General features: G+C 47.5%; 1 protein-coding gene across 1 annotated transcript in view; it reads right to left on the reverse strand.

Annotated features, from left to right (window-relative positions):
- The window catches only part of TMEM179 (transmembrane protein 179), a 43,400-nt gene that overhangs the window by 20,358 nt on the left and 1,048 nt on the right, over positions 1 to 21,994 (reverse strand). The window contains exons 2-4 of the mRNA XM_078054286.1: positions 5,039 to 5,183; positions 2,078 to 2,151; positions 1,907 to 1,954 (exon numbers count right to left, since the gene is read on the reverse strand). The gene's annotated coding sequence lies outside the window, so the exon portion shown is untranslated. The remainder of the gene's footprint in view (positions 1 to 1,906; positions 1,955 to 2,077; positions 2,152 to 5,038; positions 5,184 to 21,994) is intronic.

Consider the following 21,994-nt stretch of genomic DNA (forward strand, 5'->3'; position numbering starts at 1 on the left):
CTGCTTGGACCGTTGCCCCTGCTTTCCCCTTATGGTCTTCTCCTGCAATCCCAGCACAGGGGTACAGGGACTCGGGGTCCTCACACCTCCGCTGTCCCGTGTGCACTCCCAGCTCACTCCCCTCCCCCCCGCCACGGCATGTCCATTCTCCACGAGCCCGTCTGTGGAGACACGTTTGGTCTGTTCTTCGTGTTTTGTTTATTTCTAGACCTCTCCTTGTTTCTCTGAAATGCCTGGCTGTCTCACTCCACTCACAGATGCCAGTTCCATCCATTGGGTCCCTCCTGCAGGATCCTTCGGTTCTGATTTACTTTCTCTTCTTGGAGCCTCACATCTCTCACGGTGGGGACTTTCCTGGAAACTGGGTAACGCCTGGCTGTGACCCAGCTTTGCAGGGACCCTTCCCTGGGGAGGGCACCTGCTGTATTTGTTTGCCATGACCCTTGGGGGTGACAAGGACCCCTCTTTGACCAAACCTCAGTCAGCCTCATCCTTGGCCAGCTGAGTCCAGTTTTACCAAAGAATCCAGCTAAGCCAGCTTCTCAAGAATCCCCCACCTTCCAAGGACAATCAGGGCCTCTTTCTCCTGGTAATGCTCCTCTCATCCGCTCCCCCTGCCCGCCTGGCGACAAGGGCGCACCTGTCACTGTCTGACGCAGAGTCAAGCCTGCTCTCTCCCTACTGCAATAGTCTTCGATAAAGTCTTCCTTGCCATTTTTAATAGAGTCCAAGGCAAAGATTTTTTCTTTTACAAGGGGAAGGCTAAGGCTTTGGCTAAGACTTAACGTCATTGGGTCTTCCTCTGTAAGAGCAGGGGCGCAGGCCAGGCCCGGCTGGCGTTCTCTGCCACAGGCCGAGCACAGAGGCCCCACATTCCCCCAGAGCCTCTGGATGCCAGGATGTGCCCCGTCTCTTTGAATGAAGACCCCACAGTTGGTGATCCTGGTTCAGGCAGATCCATCCTCACTGCAGCCTGACCCAAGACTGGGGGGGTCCCCATCACTGCGCAGGTGCACTGATTTAAGAAGTCAAGAGGACAGTCTGCACAGGTATGGGGTAGGCCTTCAGGGGGGTGTGGATGCTCCAGTATAGTTAGAAGGAGCGGATGTTCTCCGGGAGAGGCAGGGGCAGCGTGGTGTGGGGAGGCAGCCCCACGTGGCCCGTGCTGTGGGAGCTCTGTGTCCTCTCTGTGCCCCGAGTGCCCCACACCCCAGGGAGAGCTCTCTTCCCAACCCCGGGGTCAGATGACCCCGCTCACTATCCCTACCCGCCCCCACAGAAGGAACGCAGAAGCAGTCTCCAACTGGGGACCATCTGGCTTGGGGTGGGTGGGGAGGGATGAGGGCAGGGGATGCAAGTTTGGAGAACTGCTGCCTTTAATTTGGCACTTCCTTTTTAAAATGAAAAATTTTATTATTTCAGGAAACCAAGAGAAGAACCAAAAATAAAAAATTATCATGCCCTACTATTAAAAGGCCAGTTGCAAGGCATCAAATTGGTGCACATAGGCAGAGAAATCGTTCCGAAAAAAAAGTGCAAATTGCTACTTGGCTGCATGTAAATGAACCGTTAATTGCTTTTTGCAAACAATATTTATGCAAATGGCCCCACATTCTGCAAAGCTGCACAGATGACGCGTTCACGTTTACATTTGTCATCACCCTCCTTTTACCCGAAGAACCGCGGGTGCTGTGAGGGCAGCCCCCACCGCAACACTCAGACTTTCTTCCTCCGCGTCCCTGCAGGCCCCGTGCCTAGGAAGGGAGCCAAGTGTCCCCGGGTCCCGCCTTCCACTCCAAAGGCCCTGTTCTCAAATCCCAAATGCACATAAAGGCCTCACCGCCCCCCTGCACTCAAAGTTTGTAACGCCTCCTCCATCAGCAAACTCCATAGACAGCCTACAAACCTGGGGAAAGTCCGACGTGTCCCGATTCTTCTAACATGGAAAGACTTTCTGGGAATCAGGAAGAGAATGGCCCGCAGTCAGTAGAGGAAAATTTACAAGCAAGATGAATAATCACAGAAAATAAAATGGACTGATTCCTCAGCGTGTGAGAAAGACCTTAACATCACTCACCATCACACAGACTTCTGGGCGCCAGAATGGACGGGAGCCACCTGGCCCTGCGTCCCCCGTGTGGCCGCCGGACTCTGAGAGGAAAAAGAAGAACAAATAAAACCACAGGAAAGCCATTCTCTCGGCGTGATCAGAACACAGGGAATGCCCAACTTCAAAACCACGGTAAGTGAAGCAGGAAAAGAAAAAAGGGGGGAAATCCCAGTGGGTGGCTTCTCACATTCTTTGCAGACAGTAAGAGCAACCCAGGAATAATCACTAATCACGGGAAAGAGGGAAGACGAAGGCTCGGGGAGGGCGTGGGCTGGGCACGGGCTGGGCACGGGGAGGGCACGGGCTGGGCGCGTGGTGCTGCACAGTGCGGAGAGCAGGACCGCTGCCCCCCTGTTGCCCGCGCCTGCAGCGTCCTGGGACATCGGAGCACTAACCCAGCACGTGGGGCTTCAAAGCACCTGCGACATAACCTGGAGTCTTTGAAAGGTGAAGCTTCCGGAGAAGCGAAGAGCAAGAAAGAAGGCCAATGTGCCCTTCAGGGATCAGGTGGCAGAGGCAAAAAGGAGTAAAAAGGGGAAGTTTCAGGTCCTGTTAGAACACAAGGAACCACAAGTTTGGAGGACTTGCAGTCCCTCCCTCTCCCACCACCAGAACATAAATCCACTGAAGAAACCAGACTCGGTTGTACTGATGGGAGAGGGGCCGTGGAACCACGGGTCCTGTAAGCCACCCAGATCCACAGAAGGAACGGGAGGAAATTACATCTCTTCTAAGTCACCACAAAAACCAGAATGTGAAAATCAACACACCTGATAAGCCCCTTCCTCGACAACGGCAACAACAACAACAAAAACGAGGCTTTAACGACCTTGAGCCTCTGCTCCAAACCAAATTCCATATCCTCCCAGAAGCGGCTGAGGTCTGAAGACCCATCCACAGAGGAAGGGAACAGTCCTGTCTGCCATGCAGACTGATTTCAAGATGCCCAAGAAGGAACAGACTTAAAGTTTAAAGGAGGGGCGCCTAGAAGGCTCAGTCGGTTGAGTGTCTGACTCTGGATTTCAGCTCAGGTCACGATCTCAGGATGGTGAGATCAACCCCACGTCGGGCTCTGTGCTCAGCGGGGAGTCTGCTGGAGATTCTCTCTCCCTCACCCCTCCCCCCCACTCGCTCTCGTGCTCTCTCTAAAATAAATAAATAAATAGCCTTAAAGCAAAGCGGGAAAGCAACCAAGAGAATGAAAAATGAGACAATGAAGGAAGTAAAGAGAGCCAGAGAGAGAGAATGGAGAGCACAGAAGGGACGTGCCCAACAGGAGCCCCTGGAGATGGAGAGCCGAACCACCACCAGGGACGACGTCTAAAACTATAACCCAGAAATGAAAGATGCAAGTCCACATCTTGAACACCCATCCCTGTGGCCCTCTGCAGTGGTTACCCTGAAATGATGAATGCTGAGACATCCCCCGAGGAATCTCTTGTGTTTCCAAGATAAAGCAAACACAACTTACATGAGCAAAGGAACTAGCCTGGCAGACTTTTCGAAAACAACAGCAAAGCAAAGCAACCGTGCGGCAACAAAGAGGGAAGATGCCGTAGAAAACAGGCAGAGATGGGAGAAAGTCTGGTGGAGGATTTTCTATGTCTGCAGAGGAAGTGTTTGTGTTCCTACAACACTGTGGCTGACGAGCCTTGGAGCCCAAGACGGTGAAGGACCCAGGACAGGACAGGGGATCCCAAATCTGTCTCCCTCTGCTGTGTGTTCCGACTCCAGAATGGGATAAAACCAGAGCCAGTGCTTCACATCCCAGAGGGCTGCAAGCCAGAGCCTTCTGTTCTCTTCCCAGAGAGAAAGTGTTTGCCCTAGAAGGACCTCCCCTGGCCAGGTGGGGTGGGGTCCGGACAGCATATGAGCCCCAAGACCACTCCAGCAACACAAAACTCCCGTTTCACAGGATTTCACACCACAGTGCCCACATGGACACAGGTCATAGGGACTCACACGGAGGCCTTCTGTGAATAAATCACGGGCGGATCCTCCTCTAATCCAGAAACCTTGCACTCGCTTTCAGGATAAAGTAAATTAGCAGGGGCGAGAATGTTCGGGAATCCAACCACAGCGTCCTCCAAGTGCCCAGGCTACAGCCAACAGTTCCAAACATACAAGAACTCGGGAAATGCTGCACCATAAACCTTTCCTGAGGAATCTACCAGAAGATCAACTTCATCCATCTGAAAAAGTGATAGGGGAAGACTTTAGGAAAAGGATGAATGTGGGGAGAAGGGCAGAAACTAACCTACTAATGTTCGAGCTGTGACAAGGCAGGAATGGGGGCACGTCAGAAACAGAGAAGAGGGATAGGCAGCCAGCGGGAGTTGGTTACCATTAAAAACCGGCAAACCAACAGTGAAATGTTAAATAAGAAAACAGGAAGAAAAAAAAAAAAAAACAGAAACAGGAGCATTTAAAAAGTACAAGAACAGAGGGACTCATTAGAACAAAAATACAAATCTTTTAAGAAAAACAACAAAAACAAAAGAGCAAAAAACACACATCACACAGCAAATATTACAATACGCATGTAATTATAAAGTAGTACACCAAACACATAAGTCATATTAATAAATGTTAACAGGCTTGACTCGTCTATTAAAAGAAAAGGATTTCCATTTGGCTCACAAGCAACACCCAGCTATATGCTGTAAACAAGAGACACGTGCAAAATGAAGTGAGTCCAAAAGCTACAGTTAGTGGGACTGATTAAACTAAAGGCATGTTGGCATATAGAAGGTGCCAGAAAGGGGGCGGAGGTCCAGACAGCAGTCAAAGTAGAACTGAAGACAAAAAACACTAAACATGACAAAGAAGGATTTTTTTATGCAAAAGGCACAATTCCCAACAAAAATAAAAAGTTATGCAACAAATAACACAATAACCACCTTTATGAGATGAAAACTCAGGACTTACAAGGAGTCATGGAAGCACGCTGATCACCGGAGACTGTCCCCCAGAGCAGGACAGACCAAGTGAACAAGAGGGAACGTGTCAGCACAGGTCTTCCAAAGGCAGCAGGAAATAGAGTCAGGACCACAGGAGGTTTATCGCGGGACACCTGTCCAGGGTAAAGATGGGGACACAGGATCGGTCAGGAAGAGCCTCAGACTGGGAGATGCACGTCAGACAGTCTTCACCAGCCCGAGGGGGGTTTCAAAGCCTGCATAGCAGGAGCCCCACGTGGGGCAAAGCTGGCCAAGTGCCAGTACCTCCCTCCCACCAGCCCCTTCACTGCTCTTGTCGGAGATGCCCAGGAGCAAGGTGGCCTTGGTGCAAACGTGACAGGTCCTGAAGGTGCTGCAGCCGGAGGGCATCAGCCACCTGCTCTCCTCACAGCTGAGCTACAGGTTCTTCCTGGAGGGGAGCTTTGAGTGACACGTAAGGATATAGAAGAGCTACACACACGACCAGTAGACAGAGCTTGTGGGTGTAGCTAGTATTTGCACACACACAGCCTGGAGGATCCCAGATGCACCTTCTCAAGCATTCACGGAGCATTCCCAAAAATAGATCATAGATTAAATCACTAAAAATTAGTAAGCTCCATAAAGTAGAAATATTACAATCAACACTCTGTGATCACCATACAATAAAACTAGAAATTATTGACAAAATGAAAAATTTTGGAAAAAAACATTTTTTAATCTGTAAAAGAATTTTTGGGTGAAAGTGGAAATGCACACTGAAATTACTTTAAAAAAAATAATGACAGTGAAGATACATAATATTGGCTCCATGGGATATACTTAAAGCAGTGATCAAAGGAAAATTCAGAACTGTGAACACTTTTATCAATAAACATGAAAGAATGAGAAAAGCAATAAAATTCCCAGCTTATGCAATTAGAAATAGGACCATGGAAACCAAAAGAAAGCTCAAGGAATGAAATAATAAAGATAAAAGTAGAAATTAATGAGGTAGAGGAACAGAAAAGCACTCGACCTAATTAATAAATCAAAAGCCTAATTTTTTTTAATTAACAAAATGGGCAAACTGCTAACTAACCTGATCATGAAAAAGCAAAAGCTCAAATACACAAAATAAGAAATGACAAGAGAAAGCAACTATTGGAGAAGAAGATAGCTTAAAGTCATGGGACTAGTTTGCAGACATCTTGGCAAATAAATCTGAAAACACTGATGTTACAGGTTAAATTGTGTCTGTCCCCTGTCCAAAAAGGGATATGTTGAGGTCCTAACCTCCAGTGCCTCAGAATATGATCTTATTGGGAAACGGAGTTGTTGTCAGTGCAATTGGTTAAGCTGAGGTCCCTCAACTCACTTTAACTCCTTGGCAAGAGTGAGCCCCTAATCTGACTGGGGTTCTGGTAAGAAGAGGGGAATTTGAGGCACGCACACATAGAGGGAAGATGCCATGAGAAAACAGGCAGAGATGGGAGTGATGCATCCACAAGCCAAGGAATGCCAAAGGTCACCAGCAACATTAGAAGCTAGGAAGAGGCGAGGGGCGGAGCAAGCTGGCGGAGGAGCAGGAGACCTGGATTTCGTCTCCTCTCGGGAATTCAGCTGGATAGGGATCAAACCATTCTGAACACCTACGGACTCAACAGGAGATCGAAGAAAAGAAGAGCAACAACTCTCTGAACAGAAAAGCGACCACTTTCTGGAAGGTAGGACGTGCGGAGAAGTGAATCCGAGGCGATATTCGGGAGGATAGACGGCGGGGGAGGGGCCTCCGTCGGCCGCTTCTGGCAAGTGATAGAGCCGCGGGGCACAAAGTCAGAACTTTTAGAGTCTGCTCCGCTGAGGGACGTCACTCTGGTGGCGAAGTGGGGGGTGGAACCCTCGCGGGACAGTGTGGTCTCAGGACCCTCGGGGTCACAGAAAGACCGGGGGTGCCGAGTGCGGCAGAGCTCCCAGGGATCGGAGCGGGGAAGCCGGCTGCAGAGACGGAGCCCAGGCGCGGGCTCTCAGCTCGGGGTTGTCATAGACCGTGATCCGCGGCACAGTCGGGCCACTGCTCCTCCAGCAGGGACCCAACAAGCGGCAGATCCGGGGAGACTCACCTTCTTCCCCCGGGAGGAGAGGTGCGGGAGTGCACCGCGGGGATCTGCTGGGTTTGGAGACTCCACCCGGGGCCGGGTGCCAGATAGAAAGGCGCGGTCACAGGCCGGGTGAGCACGGAGTGCGGCCGGAGACCGGGGAGACGGGAGTGACTGACGGCTTTTCTCTGGGGGCTCACTGAGGAGCGGGACCCCGAGTTCTCGGCTCCGCCGGGGCGGAGACTGGGAGGCCGCCATTTTCACTCTCCGCCTCCAAAGCTGTACGGAGAGCTTGCAGGGAACAAAAGCTCCGGAGAGCAAACCCGAGCAGATGACTTAGCCCGGACCGGCAAGGGCGGGGCAATTCCGCCTCCGGCAGAGACATTTGGGAACCATGGCAACAGGCCCCTCCCCCAGAAGATCAGCGAGAACAGCCAGCCAAGACCAAGTTTACCGATCAGTGAGAACCGCAGAACTCCAGCGCTAGGGGAATATGCACATAGAATCCATGGCTTTTTTACCATGATTCTGTAGTCTTTCAAAGTTAATTATTTTTTTTAACTGTCTTTTTTTCTTTTTTCTTTTTTTCTTTTTTTTTGAATTTTTCTTTTTCCCTTTTTCAACCAACATCTTATCAATCCCTTTTTAAAAAAAAAAAATTTTTTTTTTTTCATTTTTAGAGTCATATTCTATCCCTTCATAGTAGTTACCCGTATTTTTGGCATATATATATAAGTTGTTCTCTCTTTAAAATTTTGAGATAGTTTCTTCTAACAGATCAAAATATACTCTAAATCTCTAGTGTATGGTTTTTTTCTACTCCCCTGCCTGATCACATTCTCTCCCTTTTTTCTTTTCTTTTTTTTTTTTTTTAAATCCTCTTCTTTCTTTTTTCAAACAACTTATCAAATCCTTTTATAAAATTTTTTATAGTTTCCATCTTTATAGTCATATTCCATCCCTTCATCATATCAACCCTTATTTTTGTACATATATAAGTTTTTCTTTCTTTAAAATTTTGGGAGGTACTTTCTTTTAACAGACCAAAATACACCCAAAATCTAGTGTGTGGCACTGATCTATAAACCAGCCTGATCATATTTGATCACATTCTGTTTTTGTTTTGTTTTGTTTTGTTCTGTTTTTGTTTGTTTTTATCTTTATCTTTTTCTTTTTTCTTTTTTTCCTTCTTTTTCTTTTTTCTCTCTTTCCCTTTCTTTTCCCACTGCTTCAGGTCTTTTCTGATTTGTTTAGAGTATATTTTCTGGGGATGTTGTTACCCTGCTAGCATTTTGTTCTCTCATTAATCTATTCTCCTCTGCACAAAATGACAAGATGGAAAAAATCACCTCAACAAAAAGAACAAGAGGTAGTACCGACTGCCAGGGACCTACTTAATACGGACATTAGTACGATGTCAGATCTAGAGTTCAGAATCATCACTTTAAAGATACTAGCTGGGCTTGAAAAAAGCATGGAAGTTATTAGAGAAACCCTTTCTGGAGAAGTAAAAGAACTAAAATCTAACCAAGTAGAAATCAAAAAGGCTATCAATGAGGTGCAATCAAATATGGGGGCGCTAACTGCTAGGATAAATGAGGCAGAAGAAAGAATCAGTGAGATAGAAGACCAAATGATGGAAAATAAAGAAGCTGAGAAAAAGAGAGATAAACAACTACTGGATCACTAGGGCAGAATTCGAGAGATAAACGATACCATAAGACGAAACAACATTAGAATAATTGGGATCCCAGAAGAAGAAGAAAGAGAGAGAGGGGCAGAAGGTATAATGGAGCAAATTATAGCAGAGAACTTCCCTAATTTGGGGAAGGAAACAGGCATCAAAATCCAGGAAGCACAGAGAACCCCTCTCAAAATCAATAAAAATAGGTCAACACCCCGACATCTAATAGTAAAACTTACGAGTCTCAGAGACAAAGAGAAAATCCTGAAAGCAGCTCGGGAGAAGAGATATGTAACCTACAATGGTAGAAACATTAGATTGGCAACAGACTTATCCACAGAGACCTGGCAGGCCAGAAAGGACTGGCAGGACATATTCAGAGCACTAAATGAGAAAAATATGCAGCCAAGAATACTATATCCAGCTAGGCTGTCATTGAAAATTGAAGGAGAGATAAAAAGCTTCCAGGACAAACAAAAACTAAAGGAATTTGCAAACACAAAACCAGCCCTACAAGAAATATTGAAAGGGGTCCTCTAAGCAAAGAGAGAGCCTAAAAGCAACATAGACCAGAAAGGAACACAAACAATATACAGTAACAGTCACTTTACAGGCAATACAATGGCACTAAATTCCTATCTTTCAATAGTTACCCTGAATGTAAATGGGCTAAATGCCCCAATCAAAAGACACAGGCTATCAGATTGGATTAAAAAACAAGACCCATCGATATGCTGTCTCCAAGAGACTCATTTTAGAACCAAAGACACCCCCAGATTGAAAGTGAGGGGGTGGAAAACCATTTACCATGCTAATGGACACCAAAAGAAAGCTGGGGTGGCAATCCTTATATCAGACAAATTAGATTTTAAACCAAAGACTGTAATAAGAGATGAGGAAGGACACTATATCCTACTTAAAGGGTCTATCCAACAAGAAGATCTAACAATTGTAAATATCTATGCCCCTAACATGGGAGCAGCCAATTATATAAGGCAATTAATAACAAAAGCAAAGAAACACATTGACAACAATACAATAATAGTGGGGGACTTTAACACCCCCCTCACTGAAATGGACAGATCGTCTAAGCAAAAGATCAACAAGGAAATAAAGACTTTAAATGACACACTGGACCAAATGGACTTCACAGACATATTCAGAACATTCCATCCCAAAGCAACAGAATACACATTCTTCTCTAGTGCCCATGGAACATTCTCCAGAATAGATCACATCCTAGGTCATAAATCAGGTCTCAACCGGTACCAAAAGATTGGGATCATCCCCTGCATATTTTCAGACCACAATGCTTTAAAACTAGAACTCAATCACAAGACGAAAGTCGGAAAGAACTCAAATACATGGAGGCTAAAGAGCATCCTACTGAAGAATGAATGGGTCAACCAGGAAATTAAAGAAGAATTAAAAAAATTCATGGAAACCAATGAAAATGAAAACACAACTATTCAAAATCTTTGGGATACAGCAAAGGCAGTCCTAAGAGGAAAGTATATAGCAATACAAGCCTTTCTCCAGAAACAAGAAAGGTCTCAAGTACATAACCTAACCCTACGCCTAAAGGAGCTGGAGAAAGAACAGCAAATAAAGCCTAAACCCAGCAGGAGAAGAGAAATAATAAAGATCAGAGCAGAAATCAATGAAATAGAAACCAAAAGAACAGTAGAACAGATCAACGAAACTAGGAGCTGGTTCTTTGAAAGAATTAACAAGATTGATAAGCCCCTGGCCAGACTTATCAAAAAGAAAAGAGAAATGACCCAAATCAACAAAATCATGAATGAAACAGGAGAAATCACAACCAACACCAAAGAAATACAAACAATTATAAGAACATATTATGAGCAACTCTATGCCAGCAAACTAGATAACCTGGAAGAAATGGATGCATTCCTAGAGATGTATCAACTACCAAAACTGAACCAGGAAGAAATAGAAAACCTGAACAGACCTATAACCACTAAGGAAATAGAAGCAGTCATCAAAAATCTCCCAAAACACAAAAGCCCAGGGCCAGATGGCTTCCCAGGGGAATTCTACCAAACATTTCAAGAAGAATTAATACCTATCCTTCTGAAACTGTTCCAAAAAATAGAAATGGAAGGAAAACTTCCAAACTCATTTTATGAGGCCAGCATTACCTTGATCCCCAAACCAGACAAAGACCCCATCAAAAAGGAGAATTACAGACCAATATCCCTGATGAACATGGATGCAAAAATTCTCACCAAAATACTAGCCAATAGGATCCAACAGTACATTAAAAGGATTATTCACCACGACCAAGTCGGATTTATCCCTGGGTTGCAAGGTTGGTTCAACATCCGCAAATCAATCAACGTGATACAATACATTAACAAAAGAAAGAACAAGAATCATATGATCCTCTCAATAGATGCAGAAAAAGCATTTGACAAAGTACAGCATCCTTTCTTGATCAAAACTCTTCAGAGTATAGGGATAGAGGGTACATACCTCAATATCATAAAAGCCATCTATGAAAAACCTACAGCGAATATCATTCTCAATGGGGAAAAACTGAGAGCTTTCCCCCTAAGGTCAGGAACGCGGCAGGGATGTCCACTATCACCACTGCTATTCAACATAGTATTGGAAGTCCTAGCCACAGCAATCAGACAACAAAAAGAAATCAAAGGCATCCAAATTGGCAAAGAAGAAGTCAAACTCTCACTCTTTGCAGATGATATGATACTTTATGTGGAAAATCCCAAAGACTCCACCCCAAAACTGCTAGAACTCATACAGGAATTCAGTCAAGTGGCAGGATATAAAATCAACGCACAGAAGTCAGTGGCATTCCTATACACCAACAACAAGTCAGAAGAAAGAGAAATTAAGGAGTCGATCCCATTTACAATTGCACCCAAAACCATAAGATACCTAGGAATAAATCTAACCAAAGAGGCAAAGGATCTGTACTCAGAAAACTATAAAATACTCATGAAAGAAATTGAGGAAGACACAAAGAAATGGAAAAACGTTCCATGCTCATGGATTGGAAGAACAAATATTGTGAAGATGTCAATGCTACCTCGAGCAATCTACACATTCAATGCAATCCCCATCAAAATACCATCCACTTTTTTCAAAGAAATGGAACAAATAATCCTAAAATTTGTATGGAACCAGAAAAGACCCCGCATAGCCAGAGGAATGTTGAAAAAGAAAAGCAAAGCTGGCGGCATCACAATTCTGGACTTCCAGCTCTACTACAAAGCTGTCATCATCAAGACAGTATGGTACTGGCACAAAAACAGACACATAGATCAATGGAACAGAATAGAGAGCCCAGAAATGGACCCTCAACTCTATGGTCAACTAATCTTTGACAAAGCAGGAAAGAATGTCCAATGGAAAAAAGACAGTCTCTTCAACAAATGGTGTTGGGAAAATTGGACAGCCACACGCAGAAGAATGAAACTGGACCATTTCCTTACACCACACACAAAAATAGACTCCAAATGGTTGAAAGACCTCAATGTGAGACAGGAGTCCATCAAAATCCTAAAGGAGAACACAGGCAGCAACCTCTTCGACCTCAGCCGCAGCAACTTCTTCCTAGAAACATCGCCAAAGGCAAGGGAAGCAAGGGCAAAAATGAACTATTGGGACTTCATCAAGATAAAAAGCTTTTGCAAAGCAAAGGAAACAGTCAACAAAACCAAAAGACAACCGACAGAATGGGAGAAGATATTTGCAAATGACATATCAGATAAAGGGCTAGTATCCAAAATCTATAAAGAACTCATCAAACTCAACACCATAAGAACAAAGAATCCAATCAAGAAATGGGCAGAAGAAATGAACAGACATTTTTCCAAAGAAGACATCCAAACGGCCAACAGACACATGAAAATGTGTTCAATATCGCTCGGCATCAGGGAAATCCAAATCAAAACCTCAATGAGATACCACCTCACACCAGTCAGAATGGCTAAAATTAACAAGTCAGGAAATGACAGATGTTGGCGGGGATGCGGAGAAAGGGGAACCCTCCTACACTGTTGGTGGGAATGCAAGCTGGTGCAGCCACTCTGGAAAACAGTATGGAGGTTCCTCAAAAAGTTGAAAATTGAGCTACCATATGATCCAGCAATTGCACTACTGGGTATTTACCCCAAAGATACAAAAGTAGGGACCCGAAAGGCTACGTGCACCCCGATGTTTATAGCAGCAATGTCCACAATAGCCAAACTGTGGAAAGAGCCAAGATGTCCATCGACAGATGAATGGATAAAGAAGATGTGGTATATATATACAATGGAATATTATGCAGCCATCAAAAGGAATGAGATCTTGCCATTTGCAACGACGTGGATGGAACTGGAGGGTATTATGCTGAGCGAAATAAGTCAAACAGAGAAAGACATGTATTGTATGACCTCACTGATATGAGGAATTCTTAATCTCAGGAAACAAACTGAGGGTTGCTGGAGTGGGGGGTGGGGTGGGAGGGATGGGGTGACTGGGTGATGGACACTGGGGAGGGTATGTGCTCTGGTAAGCGCTGTGAATTGTGCAAGACTGTTGAATCTCAGATCTGTACCTCTGAAACAAATAATGCAATATATGTTAAGAAAGAAAAAAAGAAGAAGAAGAATGTAGCAGGAGGGGAAGAATGAAGGGGGGGAAATCGGAGGGGGAGAAGAACCATGAGAGACGATGGACTCTGAAAAACAAACTGAGGGTTCTAGAGGGGAGGGGGGTGGGAGGATGGGTTAGCCTGGTGATGGGTATTGAGGAGGGCACGTTCTGCATGGAGCACTGGGTGTTATGCACAAACAATGAATCATGGAACACTATATCTAAAACTAATGATGTAATGTATGGGGATTAACATAACAATAAAAAAATTTAAAAAAAGAAGCTAGGAAGAGGCAAGGATGAATTCCCTACAGGTTTCAGAGGGAGCATGGTCTGGCTGACATCTTGTTCCAGACTCCCGGCCTCCAGACTGTGAGACAATAAGTTTCCATTGTTTTAAGCCCCCCTGGTTTGTAGCACTTTGTTATGGAAATCCTAGGAAACCAATACATGTGATAAAAGAGATAAATTCCTAGAGAAGTACCTATTACCAAAATTGCCTTGACTGGAGATAAAAAACATTAACAGAATAATTTCAGGAAAAGAAATGAGAACTTCCCCCCAAGAAAAGCCCCAGGCCCAGAGGGTTTCACAGGAAAGTGTTACCAAATTTTCAAAGATTGAATAGTTCCAGTATCTCATAAATTTATCCACATCACTGAAAAGGAAGGAAAACCTGCAAGTATAACATTGAAACCTCAATCTTATAAAGACGGTATAAAAAACAGAAACTGCGGAGCAGTCTCGCTTATAAATATTAACGCAAAAGCACTAAGGAAAGTATTACTAAACAGAATGCCATACCACACAACGAAAATAATGCACCACAGCCAAGTGGAGTTTATTCCAGGAATGCAAAACTGGCTCAGTATTAAGCAATGGGTATACCACAGTGCACACACAGAGGGAAGACTCCATGTGAAGACATCTATATATAGACCTTGTCCTCAAGCCTGCATCTCACTACATGCGGAAATAGTAAGGAATTTCCTCTAAGATTAGGAACAAGGCAGGGATGTCTAGTATCTCTGCTGATTCAGTATTGTACCAGAGGTATTAGCCAATGCAATTAGACAAGAAAAATCAAATTGAAGCATAAGTATTAGAAAAGAAGTAAAACTATGTCAATTTTCAAATGATATACTAGTATTTCGTGAACACATCTAAAGAAAAAATGATAAAACTAACTCAGACAATAAAATATTCCAATAAGGTGGCAGGATACAGAATTAACACAGAGAAACCGATAGCCTTCGTGTATACAGAACACTAACCAGTTAGAGGACATAATGGTACAGAAAACCCCAATTACAATAGCAACAAAGAAGATTAAGTACTTAGGGATAAACTCAGCAAAAATGGGCAAAATCTATATGAAAAAAACCTTAAAAATGCTCCTGGAAGACAAGCTAATGGAAAGACATCCCCTGTTCTTGGATAAAATGGCTCATCACAAAGATATCAGTTCGCTTTCAGTTCATTTATAAATTTACTGGAATCCGGAAAAATCCCAACAAGGTTATTTATAGAGCTAGACAGGTTAATATTGAAGTTCATATGGAAAAAAATATATACAAATAGTACCAGAAAAACACTGACAAGATCTGTCTCTACCAGATCTTCAAACGTACTGTAAAGCCACTTGTGGAATGGAATAAAAGTTCAGAAAGAAACACGTGCACATATGAAAATGTAGTATGTCATAAAGATGACAGCTCGGATCACAGGGACAAAGGTGGACTCCGTGTGTGTGTGTGTGTGTGTGTGTGTGTGGCAGATCTGTGCATTTCTTAACATGTTCCATGCACAACCCCATCCACCAACACAATCAAACTGCAGAGGGCATTCACGGGCTTCCTTGTGATATCACTCTACAGCCCCCCAACCCCTTCTACCTCCAGACCGTAACCCCTGACAACCACTAATCTGTTCTCTATCTCTCTTGCTGCATGGTTCCAAAATGTTTTATAAATGGATTCATACAGTAGGAAACTTTTTGAGAATTTCACTCAGCCTAATTCCTAGTTACTATGTGTATCAGTAGCTTGTTCCTTTTTATGACTGAGCAGTACTCCCTGGTGTGGATGAACTAGTTTGTTCAACCATCCACCTGCTGAAGAACATTTGGGTCATTCTTAATTGGGGGATATTACAAACAAAGCGGCTGTGAGCATTCATGGACAAATTTTTTGCATGAACTTAAGTTTTCATTTCTCTGACATAAAAGCCAAAGAGCACCATTGTTGCCCCAAAGTAAGGACATTCTTCCTTTTAAAAGAAACTGCCCAAAAAATCGATAAATTGGACTTCATCAAAATGTAAGACCCTGTTAAGAAGGTGATAAGACAAATCACAGGAAGAAATACTGGCAACCACTATTTGACTAAAGGCTTGTATCTAGAATTTATAAAAGAACTGTCAAAACTAAACAGTAAAATAACAATAATAGTCCAACTAGAAAATGGGCAAAAGACATTTCGCTGAGGAAGATGTCCAGATGGCAACTAAACGTGAAAAGTTGTTCATACAATTAGTAGTTAGGAAAATGCACATCAAAACCACAATGAGCTGTCACTACACACCCATCAAAATGGCTAAAATAAAAAGTTTGATAACACCAAATGCTGACAGTGATGCAGAGAAACTGGATCCCTCCTACATGCATTGCTGGCGGGGGTAGAAAGTGGTGCGGCCACTCTGGAAGCTGGGCGGTTTGTTCTAAAGACAGACTTTTTTACAAAAGGCAGTGAAGCAACCAGGCAGCCACGTGGGAAAGATAATGAGACCCTTACCTCACACCACGCACACAACCAAGGTCCAGACGGCCCAGGGATCCAAAGACTAGCTACACCAGTGCCAGAAGGAGATGGGGTGAGTCCTTGTAACTTTGGTGCAGGGAAGGGGTTCCTAACTAGGACTCAACATCCAGACGCAATAAAAGCCTGATAAACTTTACATGGGAAAAATACTATGAAGTCAAGAGATGACTGACAAACTGGTAAAAAAAAAAAAAAATACATATATATATATATTTACAAGTCCTGTCATAGACAAAGGGTTAATACTCCTAACATATTAACAAGTCTTAAATATTGAAGGGGGAGGAACAACAACCCGCTAAAGCAATGGAAAGAAGATGCAGACAACCCCCAAAAAGGAAGCGAAGCTGGTCCTGATGCTCAACCTCACACAGGATTCTCAGATGACGGAATTAGGATGCAGATCACCAGATAATGCAAACGAAAGCAGCCTCAGCGTCCTCAGATTCAAAAAGGAAGGACCTCCGGACACGGGCTGCCACTTGGAGGACACGTGCACGTGGAGGACACGTGAGGAACGCACCGCTCGGTGACGTCAGCCGTCACGAAGGGACAAGGACTGTGTGATTCCACTCACACGAGGAGTCACATCCACAGGGACAGAAAGTAGACGGGGGTGGGGGGGGTGGCGCCGGGGGCTGGGGAGGGGGACAGAGCCTCCGTTTGGGGACAAGGAGAAGGTTCTGGAGAGCAACGGTGGCGGCGGCTGCACGACAGTGTGAATGGGCTTCGCGCCCCTGAGCTGTGCACTTGGAAGTGATTAAAACTGTAAAGTTTATGTTACGTGGATTTTACTACAATAAAAACAAGCGCACGAGACCCCATTTCACAGGGATGAAATCAGAAGGGCATGACCACGTGCTGCGCATGCAGCTGTGGGGTACAAGGCCTGTCCTCTTGGAGGGGGACCTGGGCAGCATCTCACAGAACGGGGCACTTACTCCCGACCACCACCCCCGTCCAGGGATCCACCCCCAAATACACAGGTGCACCGTGACTCGCCGCAGCGGCGTTGGGGGCCGCAGGGTACCACGGGCCTACCCCCAGCCGGCCACAGGAGAGCGCCGGATACAGTATGACTCCCTGGGGGGCTCGGCAGCCTACCCAGAGGGGTGAAGACCCCCATGAACCCGGGGCTGTGGCCTGCCGTCCAGGGGACGTCTGCAAGTTATAAAAGCAAAGAGCAGAAAAGCATCTAGCATGCTGCCTTTTGCGCAAGGAGGAAATAGAAAATCCCATGGAACTACATGGATCCGCTCATTTGTGCAAACAGAGACACAGGAAGAGTAAGTCGGAGAGGCAGGAGGTTGTTACCTATGGGGCTTGGGAGGAACGGGGAATAACATGGCAGGGTGGGATGAGCCCACGGCTTGGCGGGGGAGACACTCCTCCACGCAAACCTTCCCGGGCGTCGTTCTGACTTTGAGAACGACGTTCATGGTTCGCATACTCAAATACAAATAAATGAATTAAAGATCAATAAAAGGAACCAGGGCTTCTTGGAGAAATAGCCAGTAAGAGAAAGAACAAAACAGTCCTGAAATCCAGAAGTGGTCAAAGGAACACAAGACCACTCCAGCGAGCCCCGCCCCATGGCAAGAGGATTAAGTTAAAATGGATAAAATGAGAACTCAGGAGTTTATACTGATGCAAATATGCAATATTTATAAAATATGGATTATAATACTGATGTAAATAAGTAATTTAATGAATACATGTATAAATTATTAAAATATTATTTTAAAACTATTAAAATCAACATTTTTTAAATCAGTGGATAGATGCACCAGAAGCTCAGACACAGCGGGAGAGTAAGCCACTGGGGGCGCAGATTCAAGGAGTCGCCCCGAAGACAGCCGGAGAGAAGGAAAGGTGTTTGCACCACGGAAGAGTCAGGAAGGAGAGGAGGTCAGGTCTAAGGTGCTCTGACCGGGGCTCCGGGGGGAGACTGTGTCGGGGTCCCCCGGACCACGCCGGGGTCCATGACTTACCAGGAGGACTCACACGACTGGGGGTCTGGTGGCACTCACGGCCGTGATCGACCGCAGTGAGGAGATGCGAGCTAGCTCAGCTGAGCGCCAAGGTGCGTGGAGTCAGGTCTGAGGACACCAGGCCCCGGCTTCCAAGAGTCCTTCACCAGGGGGGTCACAAGGCCCCAGGAACAAAGACGGGAAGAGAGACCACACACCAAATCCTGATTTACGCCGGGTCCGCCCAGCGGCTGCCCAGCGTCTCACGCCGTTCCAGGCGAGCGGTTACCGTGCACATCGAAGCCTTTTCTCCGCTCCTCACACTTTCCTCCGTGAGGATGAACTCTTTAGAAGCATTTTTTCATTTTGAAACTACGGGTTTTGGGGCTTTTGATTGCTACACTGACTGCAGTTTGGTCGGAGGACGTGGCCCCGCAGGACCCACTGCGCGGCACTCTGAAACGTGGTGGGTCTGTGCCCGTGCTCGGGGGCACTTAGGGAGGCGAGGCCTCTCATCGAGCGCCGGGGCCGGTGCACCCGGGCCATTGAAGCGCTTCGCTGTGTTCTTCCCATCTTTCCTGCCCTGGCTCATTTTCCGGATTGCTTGCCAGTCACACGCGACCGCTGAGCCTTTGAAACAGGAAACAGGACCAGCCCAACTGGTCTGAGACACAGCTTTACATTTCATTCCATGCCAATTAGTTTAAATTGAAAGAGCTACACGCGGCCAGGGGCCACGTGCTGTACCAAGAGGGGATAAACGCTGGTTTGTTTAACACATGACACCGGGAGGACTTGGTTCTGTTTCTAACACCCGCACACATTGAACCCCAGATGGGGTAAAGACCAGAACGTGAACAGCAATGCTGCAGAAGTTTTAGGAGACAACAGAGAGAATGTGCTTACAAGATTGGCGAAGCAGCAGATTTCTTACCGCACAAAATAAACAAACAATAAAGGAACATATTGATAAGCTTGTCCAGCTTAAAAGTAAGGCCTCTGAATGTCAAAAGCATAGAGGAAAGCAAGCCCAGACCTGGAGAAAAATATTTGCTGTGCACTTGACTAATGAATTATTAGAATCCAGAATATATTTTTAAAAACTCCTATAAAAAGCAATTTAAAAAGGAAAAAAGGACGCTTCCCAGTTGAAAGAGTGAGCAGAGGATGTGGTGAAGGGGGCCACGGGCTATCGGTCACCCTTTGTTTCTAGAGGTGACTCCTCCTGGGGCAGGAGCCGCGGCCTGAGTCATCACCCCATCAGTGGCCAGCCGTGCACCTGCTGTCACTCACTGGGCACTTAGACACTTAGATCCTCCCCCTGGTTCTTGACAAATTCAGGCCAATCCATCTTCCTCCGGGCGGCCAGGCTAGAGGCGCCCAGGACGCGGGCACTGATGAAATGCCTCTTAGTGAACATCCATCTGCCCGTCCCATCGGGCTCAGCAAGAGCAGGGTGGCCGCAGACCGGCTGTCCACCGGCCTGGACGAGACCCTGGCCTGAGGTCTCCACGGCAGGCCGACAGATGGAGACGGATGAGCAGGGCCAGCTCTGAGACCCCACACAGAGCCATGGAGCCACGGAGCCACGCTGAGGTGAAGGGCCTGGCCCTGCGGGAGGGTGGGGACCCTCCCTTCCTCTCCTCCCCTGGGTCCGGCCCCACACAATCCAGCCAACGCGGCCAGGACTGAGCGGCTGGCCAGGCCCCTCCTGTGAGTGGACAGAGGCCAGAGCCCTTCTGACCTCATTTAACCCATTTAACCTTAATTACTTCCCATCTCCAAATGCAGCCACACTGGGGGCTTCAACAGAGGAACTTGGGGGGGCACCATTCAGCCCAGAGCGTCGTCCCAGCCCCTGTCTCCCAATGCCCCCGTGGGGCTCCCCACCCGGCCCTGGGGGTGGCTCAGCCGCCCAGCACCCACCAGCAGGGAAGCAGGGTGGGCGCACATCCTTCCCGTGAGCAGACCCACCAGGGGCAGCTTGCAGTCCAGGGCCTGGAGCAGGAAGGAGCCGACACACACGGGTCGACAGCACCTGGGATTTGCACGGGATCCACACGGAGGGGCACTCAGGCCGCAAGACGGGGCAGCCCGATGCTTCCGGGCAGGGCTTCTCCCCCTGGGGCACTGCTGAAGGAGGCAGCAGGCTCCAGGCTGCACCCTGCCAGGGTCGGGGAGGCCCTCTCCCCTGAGCCCCCCACCCCAGCAGGGTCCCTGTCCACCCAGCTCAGGCTGCTGCCTCCTGGGGCTGCACTGGGCCCCCAGCCAGCTCCCAGCCAGCTCCCCAAGACAGGTGCCTGTGGTCCCAGTGCACAGAGGGCAGAATCGAGGCCACTGGGGACGTTCGCCCCTTCGTTGTGGGGCCGCAGAGCACCCCCCTCTGAGCCTCCTTCCCCGCCTCCACGGGACAAGCAGGGCCGCTGACACTTCCCGTGGGCTACTGACCTCCTGCCTCTTATTTTATGGGTAAATTAATGTTGTATACACGAGCACACTCCCGACCCAGCTGAGAAGCTGGAGTGATGGCCGGCGGGAAGGCGTAAATTGTCAGGCGTGCGGCTCCGGCCGTTGCCGCATGTCCCCCCTCCCGCTGACCTTTATCCCCTGGTGCACAGAGCTCCAGACGCTGGGGGCTCATTAATTTGCCCGCCTTCAGGACAGACTGGACTTCGTGGCTTTTCTATGCAAATCAGTAAAAAGCTTTTTGCTATCTCATTTAAATCACCGAATAATTCACCAGGCTGGGCCCCACCCTCAATTCTCTGCCCTGGGAGGGAGGGGCCCGGGCGCTACCCGTCAGCAGTCCACGGAGCGGGCAACCCCACCGACGGTCTGGGCCACGTGGGTGCCAGGGAACTGACAGGGGCCCCAGGGGCTCCGCCTCCTCTCCCAGCATCCTCCGAGACGGGGGCCAGCAATGACCTGAGCCAGCCCCATTATGACCCCTGGCCTTGCCCCAGAGCGACCCTCCCCTAGGTCTCGGAGAGAACAGACAAAAAGGAGAAGGTGTGCGGCAGAGGGCCTGCCCATGAGCCAAGACGCCCCGCAAGGCCCACTGGAGCGCCACCCCTCCACCCTCCACCCCTGTGCTCCTCGACCCTCCACCCCTCCATGCTCCACCCTCCATGTCTATCCCTCCACCCTCCACCCCTCCACCCTCCACCCCTGTGCCCCTCCACTCTCCACCCCTCCGCCACACAACCCATACCCTACGACCCTCTACCTCTCACCTCCACCCTATATCCCTCACTCTACACCCAACACCTCTCCACCCTCTACCCCTCCATCCTCCACCCCTGCCTCCTAAACTCCCACCCTACACCCCTCCACTTCCATCTCCACTCCTCCACCCCCCTCCCTCCACCCCTCCATACTCTACCTCTCTACCCTCCACCTCCACCCGTCCACCCTCTGTTCCTCCTTCCCTCCCTCCCTCTCTCTACTCCTCCATCACCTTACCGACCATCCATCACTGCATTCTTCCAACTCCTTCCCTGCATTGCTCTCTCCCTCCATCCTCCCATCCCCCATCCCTGCACCCCACCTTCCATCCATCCCCCACCAGCTGCCCCAGATGCCCACTGTGTGCTGGGCCCTTTGCAGAGCATGGGGGTACTCAGGCCACCCTAGACACCAAGCAGCCCCCACTGAGGGAGGCTGACCTGCTCCACAGGCATTCCCCTCCCCTGTGAACTTGCTGCTGTTGTCCTCAGGAGGGTGTCAGGACTCCGCGCCCCGAGGCCTGGGATGCAGCCCAGCGCCATC

This window comes from Halichoerus grypus, chromosome 8 (genome assembly GCF_964656455.1).
Source record: "Halichoerus grypus chromosome 8, mHalGry1.hap1.1, whole genome shotgun sequence".
NCBI classification, from domain to species: Eukaryota; Metazoa; Chordata; class Mammalia; order Carnivora; family Phocidae; genus Halichoerus; species Halichoerus grypus.